The sequence below is a fragment of the Poromitra crassiceps genome, assembly GCF_964638095.1.
Source record: "Poromitra crassiceps genome assembly, chromosome: 28".
Taxonomy (NCBI): Eukaryota; Metazoa; Chordata; class Actinopteri; order Beryciformes; family Melamphaidae; genus Poromitra; species Poromitra crassiceps.
In genome coordinates, this window is record NC_139651.1 from 10,861,856 (window position 1) to 10,866,855 (window position 5,000).

Consider the following 5,000-nt stretch of genomic DNA (forward strand, 5'->3'; position numbering starts at 1 on the left):
CTGCTGCCCCGGTCGCTGCCCCACCCCCTCTGCCGATCTGGGGAGAGTCGTAGACACACACATGCTTCCTCCGATACATGTGCAGTTGCCAGCCCGATCTTTTCTCCCGACAGTGGGGAGCTTCACCAGCAGGACGCAGCACGTGGGAGGATCACGCTATTCCCACCAAGTTCCCTTCCGCCCCGAACAGGCACCCCGACGGACCAGAGGAGGCGCTAGTGCAGCGACGAGGACACATGCCCTCATTCCGGCTTCCCACCCGCAGACACAGCCAATCGTGCCTGTATGGACGCCCGGCCAAGCCGGAGGTAACACGGGGGTGCGAACCTGCGACCCTCAGTGTTGGTAGGCACTAGGCAGGGAATCTACTGCTACACTACCCGGACGCCCAAGGAATTGCACCATTTTAAGTGACAGGAGAAACTGCATGATTGCTGATTATTGAGTGTTTGGGGGGGGGGGGGGGGGGGTGCAGAATGTAAAAAATAAAATAAAATAAAATAAATAAAAATAAAATAATTGAAGGAGAAGTGTCAGAAATGTAGGGAGTCACAACTGTAAGCTGTTGCAATGTTGACTTAATTAGTCATTGTAAAATGGAAAATTCCTGTAGGTACTGACATTGCCTGCCTCGGTGTGTGTGTGTGTGTGTGTGTGTGTGTGTGTGTGTGTGTGTGTGTGCGTGTGCGTGTGCGTGTGTGTGTGTGAGAGACCTCCTGAGTACCGGTAAGTAATTATAGAGAAGAGTGCACAGGGGACAAGAAAGAAGGTCTCAGTGGTGTGGTGTGTATGCGTGTGTGCACACACATGTGTGTGTGTTAGTGTGAGTGTATGGTCTATGTGCATGCTGTGTGTGTGTGTGGGCATGCGTGCTCTGTGTGTGTGTGTGTGTGTGTGTGTTAGTAGTGTGTATGGTCTATGTGCATGCTGTGTGCATGCTGTGTGTGTGCGTGTGTGTGCGTGTGTGTGTGTGTGTGTGTGTGTGTGTGTGTGTGTGTGTGTGTGTGTGTGTGTGTGCGTGCGTGTGTGCGTGTGCCTCCCTTAAGGCTATGATGTCATTTCACAGGCCACTGCTCTCTCTCCATAAAGAACAGGACCGGCCCTGATTAAAGACTGATTCTCTTGCTTCGTATTGATCTCATCCACTCCACCGCTGATTGGCAACGTCTGTCACTCCGCCTCCATGGTTTACACGCAGCCTAGCGAGGAAAACCAACTGACCACATCAACCGCTACATTGTTTCTCTGTGGACAAGTAGAACGCAAACACTAAAGAACGGCCTATGACTGAACTCACTCAGTCAGCCTGGACCGGACTCCTGTGGACAATGTGAACAGGGTTAATCCAGACCAGGGGGGGCTATATAATTAGGATGATCATTAATATTAAGTTTCACTGGTTAAGATCAGGGATAAGGTAGGGTGCAAAGCATTAAAGAAGAATATATAAACTTAGAAGTAGCCTGGTAAACAGAAGGTTACAAAACCAAAAGAGAAAAAGGAGAAGGTCCCTCAGTCAGCCTCTCCTCTCCTGTGTTCCTCTGATCGGGGTGAAGAGGTGGAGAGCGGGTAATCGTCTTTGGGTCCTTCACCCCGCCGAGCAAAAAAGTGCCAACCGGCAGACGATCAAAACAGACTCGTCTCCCTCAATCACACTCTCCAAAATCCATTTATGGTGGAGCTCAGGCAATCTGTCTCCCTTTCTGTGCCCTTCTCCTCCATCGCTTTCCTCTCTCTCTCACGCCGAGGCCCGGAGACGTTCTGCAGGCATGCAGCATTCTGCTCTCAATGCTGCAGCCAGATTGACTGAGTGGCGTTTCAAAAGGGTACGAGCAGGTTATAAATGCTCGCGCTGTACGACAGGAAGTGTACGGGGGGACGTGTGGCATCGTGACCATAGTTCAGCTTAGGGCTGGAGAAACAGGGCGGAGAAGAAGCAAAGAGATGAGAGGGACAGCAGGACAAGTGAGAATGACATGGAAAGAACTTGCAGAAATTCATTGCACATATTTACGTCTAAACAAGGGCCTCTCGGACGTCAATACCAGGGATCAGCGTGACGTCACTTGCCACCCAGAAATGCGGAACCCCGCGGCGGTTAATAGTATGAGTTGTGTCAAACAAACGTTAATATCTCAAAAACTATACATCACATCGCATATATTTTGACATTCTGAGTGAGAGCAGAAGTAGCTCAAGAGTTTAGTCTTACTTTTTAGCTGGATGTCGATCCCAAACTCAGGTTTTAGTATCAGATTGTATATTCCTGTATATTTTGTACTTTGCACTTTGTACTTAGCTATGTAGAGAATCTCAGGTTCGCACTTTGCATTGTGTTTACATTTTAAATATGTTTTGGTGCACTAAGTTACTTTTCCCCCTATCAGGACTATTTCTCTGCATACTTGCACTTTGTATTATGTTTACATTTGAAAAATATTTCTGTTGCACTATGTTACTTTTTACCCCTATCAGGACTCTAAGCCTGTATCATCTGGCAGGGGGACTAACAATGGAATTCAGTCTTGTGACTGCAATTGTCGTGCATTTACATTTTTTTTAAAAATGTTCATTAATGTACACCTGTCCCCTATCGAACAAATAAATGAATTGAATTGAATTGAAGTTTGATGTATAATATATGCACGTCGTGTTAAAGTTGTGTGAACTGTCGCAGTTTTTAAAATGTAAACAGAGTTCGCCGGCTATAGAGTCAGACACTCAAGCCTCGCGCCACTTGGGCTCCATAGGGTTCCATTATCGTTGCCACCCAGTGACGCGGTTTGTTTACCAAAATGCTGCTCGGCTGATCCCTCGTGTATGACCTAGAAACTAGTGACATGTTGTTCATCTGGACTGCTCCAAAACTGTAACGCTCCAGAACCAAATTAGCCCAGTTAGCTGTCCTCAATACAGTCGCATGTCATTAATAAGATCACTGTCGATAAAAGGCCTTAAGAGCTGCAACTTGTCTGCTGATTAGTGCACGCTGGAGGTGAGAGAGAGAGACAGAGAGACATAGACACACAGAGAGAGAGAGACAGAGAGACATAGACACACAGAGAGAGAGAGAGACATAGACACACAGAGAGAGATGGTGACTCCACTCCACTAGTCTTCTGAGAATGTTTCCTGCGGTTATTATTGATCCATTTTAACCTACTTAAAGACAAGACAGGAACACACCGACTCAAACAGGCACTAGCTCTCTCACACACACTCACACACACACACACACACACACACACACACACACACACACACACACACACAGCAGTGGGAACATCAATAGAACCGCAGACGTCTTGAAGGCGTTCTTAATAATCACTGGAGAGGAATCAAACGCATCCCGCTCCTTTATGCCAAACAAACATCACACAGGGGATTAGCACAGTGCACCGGCAAGCTAATTAGCCTAGCTGCAAGAACCCAAGGGGGCGGGGCCAAGAGCAGCAGGTGAAGGAGGAGACAGGAGAAGGGAAGGGGAGGAGTTTATGTGTCTTGTCTATCCTACACTAGAGAAGCCAGCATAAGATCAAAAGCACGAGAGGCACGGTATCATACTGATGAGGGAGGCTGAAAAATATCAATTATGTTATTATTAGATAAAGCAGAGGGATGTTACGACGGGCGCGATCACACCTACAGTTTATCGTCTTTGCTTTAAAGCGGTGAGGAAAATGCTTACTCTGTTCTATTGCTGTATTTGGTTCATTTACAGTAGGCCTACATGCACATTGCCCCCATTTCAAGAAAACCAGGTTTTGTACACAAACTGTCACATGGACTCACAAGTAGCTGATTTATAGCATTTTGCTAACCGGTTATCATGCAAGATAAGAGATTTTGCTGGTGGGGATTCCAGCCCCTGTAACTGTAAGCTAAGCATGACCTTTCATCTCATAGCCTCAATAGCAGTTAGGCCTAAAAGTTTATTAACCAGAATTAATTCAGACCCTATTTTGAGAAGTTCTTAAGTAGGAACATTTTAGAAAATCATAAGAAATTAGACTGTTGCTAAGAAAATATTGAGGAATTGCACTTCAGCGCCTTCTTAACTCATTCACCGCCAAAGACGTCTTTGACGTCTTATCAGAAATAGCCATCCACGCCAAAGACGTGTTTGACGTGTTTTTGTTTTTATGAGTGCAGCGCGTAGTTGAAACACTTACCCAGCCTCTGACATGTCATCTGGTCCCTATCCTCAAAGGGTAGCTGACAGCACGTTATCAAACACATACCGCAGCTGTTGTTTGAAACGAGGAAGGAGGAAAAGAGGAAAAACAGAGAAACGCGCTTCCTTGTACAGAGGAAAAAACGCCATTGAAACGCCTCTCGGCGCGCTGCACTGCTGCCTTGCTGCAGGGCGAACCTGGATTGCCTAGTCAAACCCGTGACGAACATGATCGATCCGGTTCCAGCAGCGCCTGGTCCCAAAGCCAAGCCGCGGACCCGTTCCTGTGTCGTGTGACTCGTGTCGCAGCATTCGTCCCACTCCCAGCCCGAACGAGAGGAGGAAAACGAGCAGCAGAGGAGGCAAAACGCTGATGGGGAAGGAGGGGGAAGGAGGTGCGATCTAGCTGCAGGCAGCTGTGGACAGAACTCTCTCTCTCTGTGTGTGTGTGTGTGTGTGTGTGTGTGTGTGTGTGTGTGTGTGTGTGTGTGTGTCTGTGTCTGTGTGTCTGTCTGTCTGTCTGTGTGTCTGTCTGTACACTCACTCACACTGAGCAAACGGTATTGTTGAATGTAAAAAAAGCACTTCATATATATATATATATATATATTTTTTTTTTTGTCATTTGTGTCATAATGAATAATATTTACATGTCTGATGTCAATACAGTTCAAAATAAAAGAATTGAGAGCGAGTTCTGCATGATATTGTGTGCTGTACATAAATGCCATTTTCTGCAATCTCTTTTCTCAGAGAGACATTTTGGGTGAAAACAGGGTGTATATAAATGGCTATAAGTAGAGTACAGAACATGCTAAAAGCTCAC

General features: G+C 46.4%; 1 protein-coding gene across 1 annotated transcript in view; it reads right to left on the reverse strand.

Moving 5' to 3' along the window:
• The window catches only part of acsf3 (acyl-CoA synthetase family member 3), a 49,516-nt gene that overhangs the window by 31,883 nt on the left and 12,633 nt on the right, over positions 1-5,000 (reverse strand).